We start from the raw sequence: 15,636 nt of genomic DNA, 5'->3' as shown, positions 1-15,636 counted from the left end.
TTAAATCCGTCCACATTTATGAAATATTCTGAAGAGCCTGATTTAAAGTAATACAAAACATTAAAGAGTAAAGAGCTTGATCATAGATATCTTGGCAACTTTCATGAAAATATCTCAAAATTTAAAGTTAATTATCAAATAATTTAGATATTTCAAGAATGCATATCAAATAATGTTTTCCATTTAAAATGCTAAAAGTTGTCCATCCTCTGATACTTATTTCTAAGCAATTTTAAGCTACAATTAATTCAAAGGATGGCTGACTGGATCACCACCACTCTACTGTTTTATTAAATCATGTATCAAGCAGTTTGATTCTGCACAGCTAAACAACAGCTCATGTTCAGAAAACTAGCAATTGGATTGCAAGTAGCTCATCCATGACCAAAACTAAACTCTGAAGTTTGAAATAAATCATCCTGAATTCAGAGCAACATATTAGGCAAATGTGATACAAATTTGGAGGTATGTAGATATAACTGCCTATTACAATCTGGAATGTTTTTTTCCACTTCACAGCTATCTCAGTAATAATAGGTTTTAGCTGAAAAAACAAATTAACAGGGCTGGACAAACTCCTGGATACAAAAGTTCTCGAGTGCTACTGGAGAAATATTAGCTGCATTTACCATCTGTGAATGAATGATAATGCTTGTGTACAGTCCTCAGAGGGATTTTTGCAAGGTTTAATTAATCTTTTAATGTGTTTTGTAGATTAAACATCCAATAAGAGCACAGCTAACTATTCAATTTAGGAAAAGTAGCTCCTTAAAACAAAACGAAGAAACAATAATTGCAATATTACTACAGAGAAGAAATAAAATTATAAAATTATATACGTAAACCCTGTGCAATAATTAATTTGCAGATTTTAATGAAAATCCCACTGTTTTCCACATTTTTGGTACTTTGGATGTTTGAAAGCATCTTTCCCTAAGTTTTCAGGCATAATTTAGAAGTCAGGCCTAGTCCTGGATCTCTCCCAAAGCCTGGAATCATCAACTTTCTTCTCAACAGAAAAAACTATGTTCTTGACAAAACATGTTGTTGACCTCAGAGCAAGAAGACTCTCTCAATTCCTTCTATATCAGAAAAGTACCTATTACCTTCAGTGAGACTGGTAAAAATCAGGGTTTTTTTCCTGAATAAACCTCAAGAGAAGGCTGGGTTTCAAAGAATGAGTCTTGGAAACAGAAATTCTACCTGCCAAGCTGGTATGAGACACTTGACGTAAGATTGTCATGCCATGAACAAGATCTTCCAGTCTGCTTGACCACCTAACACTGCATCTGATCTATTCCACCGCGATAAACATTGACTGAGGGCTGTGTTCTCTGCAGGGTGTACACTAGGAAAGAATGCATTTAATGCCATTTGAAATGCTGTGTCCTGCTATGAGCTGGATTCACTGATGTTAGAATTACCACTGGGAGAGACATTGAGTCTTCCAGCACTGTAATGGATGACGAACAGAGGATTTCCCCCTCTGCCTAATTCTTAATCAGCACATGGCAGCATGAAATCTTGTACTAATGAAGCATAAACCCATGGCAATTCCTTAACTCTCAGCATAAGGTGAAGATCTTTCAACATATTAATTGGAACCTGGGCTCTTTCTAATCCTGGTCATATTCTATTTAGTTCTACTACATCATTTTAGAATGATTACCTTATATTTTCAGTGTCTCAGAGTAAAAGGAAAAACCTAACTCCACAGAGACCGTTGGAGGTAAGACAGGTAAAAAGACAGGCAGCAAAAATCAGTCTGTCTTTATGTATCTTATAAATTTAATTCATAAATTTTTAGAAATATTTTTTTTTTTGCATTTAAGGGAACTAATTACTATTAGATTTCTTAAAAAATGTTTAAACCCTGCCCCCCCACCACAAAAAGGGACATTTTAAAAATATTCTAGGCAGTAAATCATTAATTATTGAACCTCATTAGGCTAGGAAGCAAAAAAGAGGCAAGAGAACAATTTCAGAGAGAGAGAAAGAAAGAGAAATTACTGTAGAGGACTCAATAGCCTGGACTACAAAGAACTGCCAAAGAAACAAAGGAAATTTAAAGTTTTCTTCCAGCTCCTAACTCCTGTCATGCAGGCAGCACAATGTTCATTTATCACTTTTCAGATTGAGAGAAACAATCCAAAAGCAGATCAGGGTTTAATCACAAGGGAGCCAGCATCATCACCTTGGAAAGTGACGATGAAAGGGCGCAATGAAGACTTAAATAAAAGCAAGTCAAGAGGGCTGAAGAGCAGTTACCCAAAGTATAATTCAAGAAACTCATATCATGTCCAAATGGAAAAAACAGAAAGGATAATAAATTGTGGCAGGCTTAGTGTAAAAAAAACCAGAAAGACTGGCCCAGGAGGAACAACCAGCAAAACATATGGAAACTACTAATAAATCATCCCTCAAATATTTCCAGAGATGGATTCCTCCTAGATGTTTTGCAGTATGAAGGGAACAGCACAGCAGGAACATGTAAAGAAAACAAGGCAATTACTGAGGATCTAAATGACTTATTTGAATTGGTGTTCAGTACAATTTCCCACACTGAAATAGTCAGCGACCGTGACCAGCTATGGGAAATGGCACAGCATGCTAGAATGGAACTTAGACTGAGCAGAAGTGAATAATCACTCCCCTCAAACTGCAGGTGACATTCTCAATTTTACAGCTGAGTATGTTGGACATCGTTGTTGCAAGTGAGACCTGCTGACTCATGTTCAGACAGGAACTATCTGCAGACTTCCTGCAGTAAAATTCCTCCCATCACCCAGGTAATGGCCTTAAGACACTAAAACATTATCAGCTCCTCTCTCCACCCCTGAGGATCACAACCACAACAACCACCTGTTGGACGTTGTACCACTGATCACAACCTTCTTAATCCAGTAATCTAGCCAGTTTTCTACTCACATCTCACTGCTTTGGCTTTAAGGGTACTATGAAAGGTCTTGCTAGAATCAAGGTAAGAAATAGCAATTGATTTCCTCTTATCCCCAGCATTATCCATCTGATCAGAGGAGAATGTCCAGGCAAAGTGTCCCAAATCACTTTTTGATTCTCCATGCATCTGGACAGTTTCTGGGAGAGCTGGCTCCACAATCTTGATGGCAAAAAAGAGGCAGAGGAGACTGTAGATTCCTGGATCGTCTTCCTTCTCCCTTTCTGAAGATGCTCTGACATTTTACATTTCTCCAGTCATAGGGAGCTTTTCCCAAATGTGAATTTTTGAATATCATTGTGACCAGCATCTCTCTGATTGTGTCGCCTCTCACAGCTAGAGGGCTGCTCAGGGAGGATCACCAAGTGATGAAGGATCCAGGGCTGATGCCCCCCAACACCCACTGAAAGGATGCAAAGGCATCCCAGGAGATGGAGGTGTGCATATGCTGCATCAAACGTGCTAGGAATGCTGCTCTCCTGGATTCTTATGTATTACTTCAGATTTGTAAGTTAGGCTTGCAAGTTACTGTTGTGCTATAGTAAATACTTAACCTGTATGGATTCTTCACCAAATTGTTTGACTTAAGTGATCAGTTAAGTTAAATGCTGTTAAATTAAAATGCTGCAAGAGGATAGGAAATGTGATTGATACTGAGTATTTGTAAAACAAAAGGAATTCTCCTTGGAAAATAACACCCTTCTGCTGCATGAATTTCATGGAGAGATTCAGCTCAGAAAAGATTTTCTTCTAGAAAAATGTTTCTAAGGGCAATTCCATGAGCTTTTCATTTCATTATATTATTTTATGGCAAGTAGTAGTATTTTTTATTAGCCATCTACAATTTTATGACAGCTGCAGCCTCCTAGCATTACTTTTTAAAGAAAATTAATTTTATCTACCAATTTTAAATGGAAAAGATCACTGCAAAAGAATAATAATAAAACAGACAAACAAAACCAAACATCTAAACAAATAAACCACCCAAACCATTCACACCTGCTAATTAACTTTTCATCAAAATATTTTTCTTACTTGTAACCCACTTAGTACCCAAGACTGCTCCAGATTAGAAAGAGGAATTTTCTACCTATCAATTAAAAAAATATAACAGTACCTCTTTGCATTTGAACACATCATATGCAAGAGACAGAGAGAAATAAAAGGTTACTCAGGCAAGCACTCCCAGTGTTCTTTGCACTATTTGAAAGACTGTTGCTTTCTAAAGTTAAAGGTAAATTGTGCATTCCTAATGTAGAAGAAATACTTGTCTCAGCTCATTGAACTAAAACCATTGTTCAATAAGGCTTCACCTATACAAATACACAGTTCACATAACACTGAAGGTCAAAAGAGATGAGATCAATCTGAATTTCAGAGGTCAAATCCACCAAATACTTATTTTTATGTAGTAATTCTGAATACTAATGCCAAAACACATAAGAATACACAATACATACATACAATGGAAATGTTCCTTATATTTTTTCCATTCCTAACATTTAATTCCCAGAAACTGTAAGACAAGAGAAGTTCTATAACTTAAAGAAAAAATAATCAAAATGACAGAATATTAAGCACAGAAAAGGTATAACATGGATTTACGTATACAATGAAAAATATTTATAGAATAAGCTACAGTCAAAAAATAGTGCTGGAAGTATCACATGTAAGCTGGAAAAGGCATGATGGAGTTCTGCTGTGCCATCCTGGATATTTTCTACATACAAACTATTTATGACAGAGTAGAATTCAATGCATATTACTAATATTCTAATACTGTGTTTCCTTTGCACGTGATTTTTCTCCTTGAAAACATCTCTTAAATTATAATTTTCATTTCACAACAGAATCCTTTCTTTTAATAAACATGCAAACCCCTCTTGATTAATAAAACACTATCAATCAGTGACACTGGGAGGGTGACTATGCAATTACTGTAGAATCCACAGAGTAGCAATGCTTCTGAGCTTTATAAAGTCTTTCAGGTGTCCTCAGGCTACAATTCATGGAATTCCACTAGCTTTATACAGGAACTTTCTGAAAGTTTGCTCCTGTCAGGAATCACCATTCACTCTTTACAAGCAGAAATATCTAATACACCAGTTTATAAGTATTAATCTTGATGGTTGTTTTTCTAAAGGACAATCTTCCTGGAGGCAATCTAGTGGTGCTTGTAGTTACCCAGGAGAACCAGAGGAATGCAGAAATTACAGAAGTTACATCAAGAGGTAAACAAAGGCCACATACACACCATTCCCTCATCATATTCTATTTAATTCACTTAAATAGATTTTATACTATTATGGTCTTGTAGGTCATGCAGACACTGAAAAAGCAAACACCTTCACAGTTATACAAAACTGAAGTGTAAATGTGTTTCTGACTTTGGTCCCAGGTGGAGCTATGCTGGTTTTATACTTCTTGACCTTAGGAGGCCATCGTCAATTACAAATAGTCCTGGTGCTGGCAGCCATCACACCTCTAAGACAAATTCCTTCAGGGATGGGGAAGACAAGATTGTTTTATCTTTTAGAGGCCAAATAAATCCTGAATTATCACTTGGAACCACAAAAGTTCAAAGTTAAAAAAAGGAGTCAAGGACATAGCAGTGACCAGCATCCATTTTGATTTGGATTATACTTGTATTTAGTTACATTTACTATGTTTGAGGGTTGTGGGTTGGCAGGGCTGGCAACAAGCCCCATCCATAAACCAGTTCACTCCCCATGGGACAGGGGAGAAAAGTACAAGAGTGAGAAAACTTACATGTTAAAAGACAGTGAAATCACTCACCAGTTATTCCTGCAGGCAAAATAGACTCAGTTCAGGGCATTTAAGTTCATTTATTGCCAAATAACAAAAGGTGAATTTAAATACTGACTTAAATATTGAGAAACAAAAGATTACAGGTAAGTATTTAGGGAAAAACAACTTTCTCCTCAAAATACCAGGCCCAGCTTCACTTCCAGGCTTATTTCACTTTATATACCTTGCTTTACCTTTTCCTCTTTTTCCCTTTTTCATTCCAGTCACCACTCCTCACTCATTGCTGCCACAAGTTCCACCCAGTCCCTTCAGCCAGGCAGACATATGGTGTCAGTGCTTAGTGATTTCTCACTTCAGGTAAATTAAAATACAAGCAGAAACTTGGAATAGAAGCTACTCTTCTTTTTTATATATATATTTTTTTTTTTTAAAAAAAAGTAAATTTAAAATTTAGATTTATTGTTTCTGAGTTCTGAAACTGCCAAACAAATGCAATAATTTTTATGAGCATTAAGCTGGCAGCAGATTTTTTTTAGGTTTCTCTATTATATAGAGCCTCTATTATAAAGGGTATATTAGTCCAAAAAATATTCCTTCTACACTCATTTGTGTAGTTAAAGTTGGAAGCCTAGCTTTTCTGTCACTCCTAAAACTTTCCCAAAAAATTAGGATGTTTCATCACTTAATCAAAATTTAATTTGCATGCAAACAATCCAAGAATTATTTCAGTCATTTTCTACACTATACTTCATGGAGATATTTCTTCAAATTAAGACACCTTCCTGTACAACAGTAACTTTAAACAGCATTATTTAAAGAAGCATTTGGAATGTCTCTTGTCTGTGTTTGCTCCTCACACACACTGAATGAAAGGGGGTCAATTTTCCTGTTGTGTTTTGTTTGGTTTTTCTTCTCCAGAATTCAATGCAATTTTCAATCCTGTATTTTCCAGAGAGGGTCATTGCTGCTTACAAAATTTTGAATCCCCTGACTGCTTTTGAGCATCTGGGTCCAAGAATATACTCTGGGCACATTCTAACTACAAGTGTGCACTTAGACATGAAATCTGACCATGAAAAACACAGAGGACCCATGGAGATTTCTGACTGGAAAAGTTAAGAAAAAGGGTAACAAATCACAGTTTGCTGTGACTTTAATTATCTTGCCTTGAGCATAAGCAATGCTATGCAGCTGTGGAGGAAGGCAGATCACTGACTGCTCTTTGTCCCTTGCAGCTCTGGAGTCATAGGTGTGTGAAAGTCAGGGAGGCTGTCACAGCAAAACAACATTATAATAATGAGGGATTTCAATTACTCTCATTTAAACTGTGTAAGTATTAAACAGTAAGTAATGGAGAGATTTGATTATTTTTTAGACATCATTTGACAGTGATTCTTGGAGAAGGCACAGCAAATACACAAGAGCGAAAGTGAACTTTCATCATGTTCAGAGCTGCATGCAGGCTTTGCATAAAAAAATACCAGGAACACTTCATATGGCCTTAACATACTCAAATTCAACATGATTGATGATATTCCATTTTGGGCATTGATACAACTATTTCTATTAATTCCACTGTTATATTTAAGTGACTTTGTGACAAGAGACATCTTCAGTTCCAATCCTGAAGTCTTAATCATATAAAAAAAAAAATAATATTTTCTACATGAATAACATGTAAAAATATTAAATATTCATAACATCTTTGAAAATTCTTGAAAGTTTTCTATTTATTTAAGGAAAGCCATGTAGTCATAGCATAACACAGTCAAGTACATTTCCACAGTGCAACCAAGTACTATTTTCATGAAGGAGGAAGAAATGGCCAGAAAACATACTGGAGAGCAATTATCCTTGTCCACTCCAAGTGCACACCAGCTTTATTCCCTTGCTGCTTGGTCATTAACAAGTAGCTTCAAGAGCATCAGTCCATTTGCTCCAAAGTCAGTTTATTTCAAGCAGTACAAGTGATTCACACTATTTTCTCTCTGCTTATCACTGTATACCTTTAAAACATACTGTGCTAAAAAAGCACTTCAGTTTGCTCTTTAAGCCCTCCCTCCACTCAGGAGGTTCAGAACACTGCTTTAGTTATGGCTCACACGGTTTCCACTTATTTCAGGCTGATTTTTTTATGGAGCAACTTAAGCTGCTTAGCAGAGCAATCCCTACAGATCACATCTCAAAAATATTGTTCACACAAGATATAACACACTTTACTGATATAAACCTCATTAATTCAAAGCATTTTTTCCTATATTGATATTCTTGCACTAAATAATGTATCAATAAATTTTATGGTAAGTGGAGGAATCAGAACTAGCAGAATATTATCTACAACATGCTTCCTGCAAGATGCTATGCAAAAGAAAAATCTCCCAACAAATTGAAGTAAACTATAAGGAAAATGGAATGCACCCTCTTTGAATAATTTTATAACAACTCTAACAAAACATGTCACTGTCTTGGTTGGATTCCAGATGGAAATTGTGGCAGAAATTATCCTGCAATCATTTTATAAAACAGTTACTTCCCATCTACCAAAAATGAAATACATGTTCTAATTTTTAAGTCAAGATTCTCTTGTGGCAATCGTGTTCCCCTGTTTCTTTACACCAAGCTTCCATAAAGTAATTGGGATAAAACCCACTGCTCATTAAGGCACCAGTTAAAAAACTAACAGATGGAAATGAGGAAAAAAAAAAAAAAAAAATAGAGGAAAACAGTTTTACAGGAATTTAGAAAAAGTTTTTTCCTTATTTGCAAAGCAAATAATTCCCAGAAAGACCAAAAACTGAATAAGCCCACCATCCTCTATGAAGATTATGATAATACAGCTTCTTTCTCTTTTAACAGTGAATGCCAATGCTGAAAATATTTTTAAAATAACAGAAAAAGTAAGCAAGTATCTCTTTCAAGCTTCTGTGGTCCTGCTCTCCATACGCTTTCATTTTAATATATTAAGAATGCAAAAACTGCCTGAGGGTAGGTGATTCTTTTTTCTACTTCCAGATTCAATCATTTCAATCATTACTATGTGTTCTCTTTGGAACCAGTAGAAAATAATAGCCACTGTAAATAAAAGAGAAAATTCTTCTCTTAAGCAGATTTTTTTTTTTTGTTTGTTTGTTTTTTGTGGGGTTTTTTTCTGATCAGATTTCTGTACAGAAAATCACTACAGTGCCCAAAATGTCTTGTCTTCAGGATAAACAGAGACACACTGAGATAAGGAAATTAATTTAGGCTTTAGATACGTTGTCTTCTTATAGAACAATGTCAACTGAAGATGAAAATCATTATAGAGAGAATTATCTCTCCTAGGGTCCTTATAAAAAAATTTATCTCAAGTCATGATAAAGGATAGGATACATCTCACAAAGTTGGATTTATGCACACAAATTAGTTCAGACTTGCTCAGAGTCAGAGCCAAAAAAATAACTTTAGAAACTCAAAGATTTGGGTCTTCTGTGACTATATATCCTAAGTCAGCTCAGAGATCAAATTATGATCTAAAAATTATTATATTAATTAAAAAATCCCAAAGTTTCAGAGGAATTTCTTCTTTTTATTTGTTTTCTACAGGCTTCAACTCAAAACTGTTTCTTCCACCACCTGGTGGATAAACACGTTTCAAATGACTTTCAGATAACCAGAACCAGAAGGATGAAGTGCAGCATTTCCACTTGGGGCACAATGACTGACCTTTCACATAACAGGGGGTTAATGGGAGAAGCCTGCCTGAAAGCAAGTAGAAATCACTAATACTTATTACTGCCCATTCTATTTCAAATCCAAGATTGTAATCAAATTTCCCCAATTAATATGGTTCAATTCTAACAGGTAAATATCTTAATCATCCTGCCATTTGTGACCTAAACAAAAATACAGAAGCTTTAAGATACTTGTAGGAGTTCTTCCCTCAAATTAGTAATTCCTTTAGCAGATATCCAAATCAATAACAGACAAACCAGAGTATCTTCACAGTGGAATATGGGCTATGGGATTTTAAATAGAGCAAATTCTTTACCATTGCAAAAAATAAAATAAAATTATATATATATATATATATAAAATTGAAGGATATTAAGATATGAAATATGGGACAGGGGTTATTAATTTAAATCAAAATTCTCCTCTAGAATTTTTAGAGTATTAATCTCCCAAGTGTCAATCTCGCATACTCCAAAGGTCTTTACACAAAATATCTCTACTTTCAAAAAGCCTTTTTTTAATTTTAATTATAGATATATTTGTACAAGTATCACAGTGCTGAAGATATTGATTATGGAACATTTTTGTAATAACTGGTATTTTAAGACTGAAGCATTGTAGTTTGATCTGGGCCTATTCATAGTCTGAAGAACCCCTTACTTATAATAAGTAAAATAAAACTTCTAACAGATAAATCTCCTCACTTCAACTAAAGTTTATTTAGAATATAATACAGAAAGCTTCTTGCCTAGGCAAATACAATGTTTTTCAATCTTTTTTAAATTATCATGAGACAAAATATCTAATAAAGAAACATGCATTGCTGTGCATCAGCACAAACTCAACAGAATATATGCTGAGCATTTACGTAATAATCCTTCTTCTTCCTTTGTGATTTTAAGAGGGGCAAAACTAATTTCATTCTCTGTGTTGATGCATCAGATAAAATAATGCTGTTATAAATGATCTCTTCTCAGTGGTCTTCCATCAGTGATTGTTTTGAGCAACCAACGATTATGTACCCAATCCCAAAGGGCTTCATTCATTAAATTACAGTTAAAAAAAACATGTTTAATTCTAGCCTAAAGCAGGAATTATGGACATATCAAGTGAGTCCCAGCATAAAATACACATGAGAAATTTGGCAAAGAAAAAAAACACTAGACTGAACACTGATACTAGTATTTGAACCTTAATTTTTAACATTCTTAGAGAAGAGATTTATCTAGAAAAATAAAAAATAATGCTAAACTACAGTATTATTAGTGACAGACAGAAAACTACACACACAGTGGAAACCTACTTGATTGTTAGAGTAGACCAATTACAACAATTTGCCAGTGTCCTGAGGCACCGTAATTTTAAAATACTAACATGGAAAAATTATTTTATTTTACCAAGCTCTTTATAACAACAAACCAAACAAACCTCCACAACAAAACAAAAGAAGAAAAAAAGAACCACCCCATAAAAATATAAAAAAAAAGAAAGAAAAAGCAAGGGAGAGAACTGTAAATTATTGCATGAAAGACCATGCAACAAGGGAGAAATGGTCTGCTTAAGCAAGACCAGGAGGCTACTTATAGAAGCACATTCAGATGTAAAGAAAAGAAGCATTTAGACTATTGTTTTTTTTGAAGTGTCTCTATGCTTGGGGGTGCAAGGTGGTAGTGTGCTAAAATCCAAAGCTTTTGAAAATCAAAAAATTGTCAAAAAACAGGCTCACAGCACAAACACCTCTGTGTTCTTTACAGTATCTGATGTAAAGATATTTAGGTATCCACCCATTCTGCTTCTTCTCACCTTGGAAGAAGCTGGACAGATCTAGCCAAAAAATGACAAGACATTCTAGTACCTCATCCAAAATTCTCTCAGCATCATGTGAAGAACAACAGCTGTGATCAGTGAGATTTATCAATTTAAATAACATTGTTACAAGCTCAGACATAGTTTTACAGAAACATATAGTGCTATGTCTGAATTACATCACCACTAAAAATCCAAGATGAATATGAAAATCAGCTGGAAATATGAGAATAACCATTCTCTGCTCATTATACCATTACTACCCCTACTTTTATTCATAAAACATTTTATAGGTTTCACCATTGTTAGATTCTCCACATATTTTTACACTGCTCTCATTTCTATGCATTTATACTTAGCTAACCATCACTGAACTACTTACAATAGCAGCTGCAATGCAAGGTTACTACAGAGCTCTATAATTCTAAGTTCAGAACCTGATATTATAAGCTGCACACCCTCTGTAACAGAAAGTTTTACAATTTCTTCCATAGCATATGTGCCCTGCTCCAAAGTAAATCACACCTATTTGAGATTTTCCCACTGATAAGAGAAAAGGCCTATTTTGTCCTTGAGTCTCTTAATGCAGTACCCTTCAAGCCATTTATTTCCATGGAAATCTGTAAAAGTTCCTGATTGTTGAGTCATCTATTGTTAACTCAATTGCTCACAGATCAAAGAAACAGTAATAAATCTGCTCACAAATATGGAAGACAAAGTGGGGTTAGATGGTGTCTAGTGAATTTACTACTTTTGTTGACTATTTTCATTTGCTTAAGACTGCAAAGAAAAAGCAGAACTTTCACCTTAACATTGGGTAAAGAAGAAATGCAGTTTAATCTTGAGGGCAAATATTTGACAAAAGAAAGCGCAGAGTAAAATATTGCAACAATATAGATGAAACTAGCAAGCATTTGGAAAATGTATGTATTACAAATTCATTCATATAAAAGTTCACCCTTATTATTAGTTTTGAAGGTATTTTGCTAGACCTGCTCTCGTCCTGCAGTTCACATCTGTGCTACAAGCTAAAGACAAAGCTCCTGATGTAACTTGATGGCATGTCCAGAAAAAGAGCTGAAATTTGTTCTGATAAACAGTAAAGCAAAAGTAAAAGGGTTTTGATGTTAATGCTGCACTTTTAATTGTGATTCCTGTAGACTTTCCTCTTATTTAACCAAAACTATTCCTGGCTTTGAAAACCAAAAGGAGCCTTAAGAAAACAAGACATTTTAATTTTATTTTTTAACCTTTATAAGATGGTTAGAAAATTTCTCATAATCCCTTGGAATAAGACATATCAGCAAGGGTATTAAAATGAACTGAAAACCAGTACTAGAAATGTATACAATTACTGAGTGAAGACATGGTTAACAACAGCATGAACTACAGAGCTGAGAGGTTTTCCCCCCCCTTTTTTTTTTGTGCTCCAATATGGTAGAATCCATTACTGTTGAGATACAGAAATATAGGAAGTTAAGATCAAACAAAAAAGTTTTCAAATGAAAAACTGTCCGAGTCTCATTATCACTTACTAATGGTGACAAAAACTCATGTCATCAGTGCAAATTAAGGAAAAATATGGAAAATACGATTGGGATGGATTAAATGAGTTTTTTTTTAATCAGCCTACAAAAAGTATAAGAAACTGGATAATTACTTTGCCTAAAAAGGACAGCAGAAATTATATATCTTCTTAGCCTATTTATTATCAGGCTAGCACAAACAAGCACAAGGCCCAGGAAAGTGACAGCAGGGAAAAGTTTAAATGTCTGTCTGGTGTTCATTACTTAGTACTTTTGTAATGTAGAATATGAAAGATAACAAGAGAAAATACAAGATCAGGTGGAGGAAACTGGTAGATGTTAGAAGGTTTTATTTAGAAGAAAGTTGTTAAAGACCTATATATTAGTGGGCAAGATTCAAAAGAAAAAAATGTTTTTGCAAATAGGTTTTTTCTGGCCAAAGTATCCTAATGTGATTCCTAATGACCTCCTGTTGTATTTAAGATTATACAGGTGAGATATTTTAAGTCTTGGCAATCCTATCTGTGATCCTTTCAAATAATAAATTTTAATATTTTGCTTTGCTTGCTCAAAACTAGTATTTGTTGCCAATTATTAATTACCCAAACCAGATTGTTTATATATTGATTTCTAGTCAGATTTATATGGGAAAGCTAGTATATGGAAAACTTTTTCCTCAGTTGTGTGTATTTTTTTGTTTGCTTTTTTTTGTTTGTTTTTTAAATAATAAAAATAAAACCATTGTTTTGATACAACTAAGAAAAAATTCTGACTTGATTCAATCAAAAAGACCACAAATACGTTGAGTTGGAAGGGACTCAAAGAGATCACTGAAACCAATTGCTGCTCCTTGCAGGACTTCCTAAACCCTGATAGAATAAAAGTGTTCCTAATAGCCAGTATAAGTAAGGACAATAGCAGAAATTGTCATCTCTGCATGAATCCAAAAACAATCCAGGTTCCAAAAATTGAAACTACATAGCTTTTACAAGACATATCTAGACATAAATGATCTTCACCACTTTGATGACTGAAATGATCAAATTCTGAAAAATGTTTTCAAAGCTGATGACAGGATAGATTTGAAATATCAACAACCTTAGTATTAAACTGACTAATTCTCCTGGGACAGACTTTAAATATCAGCAACCTCAGAAACAAACAAACTTCATATATGACCTAGCAAACCAGTTTGGCTGAGTCTAAATATTTACTTTTAAAAACCTGATTTTTAAGACAGATTCCTGACATCTCCTTCAACATGTATCAATCATCAGTAATTTCAGAACAGAAATAACCCCAAACCCTTTATTTTTTGACTAGTACATTGGTTGCAGAAAAGTAGGCCTTTACTGAATAGTGGCTTCCTTTCTACTTCATAGTTTCAGAATTGAGACAGCAGACATTTAATGAAAAAAACTAAATTCTAAAGTGTTCACAAGTAACTCATTTGCTGTTTTGACAGGTATTAAATTACATGAAAATAATTTCACCACTGCATACTCCCTTTTATTGTAATACATTACCATTTTGCAGCCAGAGAAGAGAGTCTTGTTAAACAATATGGTGTTAGGAGATATTTGAGTACCTAATTAGGAGACTTGATAAATACACAGTGTAAAATTACAGAAAGAATAGTCTAGAACCTTCAAATAAGATTTCTCCCTTGCACGCATACCAGAAATTCTGGGTTTTAATCAAGAGATAAATTTACTATTACAAACATAACAGTTGTAGCTCCTCATATTCATGCTTTTAAATAGGTACAAAATGTACTTGTACTTTGGAAATGTTTCCAGAGGGAAAAAAGAAATAGGTGGCTAGCACTGTGACTTGCAACACTGAATAGCAAATAATTACAGCAGACATTTGGAAAACCACCAACGTTTAAGAGTTTTTCAGTTGTTGGCTAAACAACTGCAAGTATCTTTGCCAAAACCAGAATAAAATGTCTAATCAGAAGTGACTCTTGTGTAGAGAAAATAACTAATTCACTAATCTATTTTAAGAAGCAAGTTTAACCAATTATAGAAAACACTGTGACTACATCGATTTAGTTGCACAACTCAGTTTTCAATTCCAATCTCATTCAGAGTTTACAAGCTCAATCCCATGCTTTAGCAAGTAGAAAAGTTCTTCTTCCTTCAGTGGTTCACCAAAATGAGTTTTAGTAATTAAGGAGTTTACTAGGCAAGAAATGCTGTGCCATTCAACTAGATATATTTTCAATATTTCTTCTATGGAAATACTTGGGTTTCAAGGTTATTAGTTAACAATTGAGACATGTCTAAATAAATTTAAACATTAAGAGACTCAACACTATCTTTAAATTCATTTTTGCATTTTGTTAAATACTAGTTCTTCCCATGAAAAACTCACCATGAGTGAGTCACTGAAAACAGCACAAAGAAATAGGAAACTTTATTTATAAGTGGCTTAATAGGAAACTTCATGAAAATACAGTAAAGGTGTCATTGTATGAAAAAAGTGTGTGTGTGTGTGTATATACATACATACATACATATACATATATATATATATATATATATATATATAATACAACAGCTATTCCAATTGCCTGGGAGTAAAGAACGTTTTAGGAATATCCTCTGAGGGAGAATTTCTAGTCTATCAACAATGCAGAAACTATGTCAGAGAATATATAGAAATGTGTGAAATTGAAGTGAACATGTGAAAAACAAGGAACCTTTAAAACATGACTGCTTAAGGATGTATAAAAGGTAGTCAAGGTAAAACAGGTCAATCTTAGCTATTACAGCTAAGATTAAATGAAAATTGTATGAGACATACAATCCTGATAAAATTTCAATATACAGAGAAATATATGTAATATTTAAAAATAAGAGT

At 34.2% G+C, this 15,636-nt stretch overlaps 1 protein-coding gene across 22 annotated transcripts in view; it reads right to left on the bottom strand.

The window, feature by feature from the left end:
- The window catches only part of DMD (dystrophin), a 1,136,032-nt gene that overhangs the window by 740,365 nt on the left and 380,031 nt on the right, over positions 1-15,636 (bottom strand). The window lies entirely within an intron of this gene.

This window comes from Cyanistes caeruleus, chromosome 3, assembly GCF_971803275.1.
Source record: "Cyanistes caeruleus chromosome 3, bCyaCae1.hap1.1, whole genome shotgun sequence".
NCBI lineage: Eukaryota > Metazoa > Chordata > Aves > Passeriformes > Paridae > Cyanistes > Cyanistes caeruleus.
This window is presented reverse-complemented; position numbering and strand designations above follow the sequence as displayed.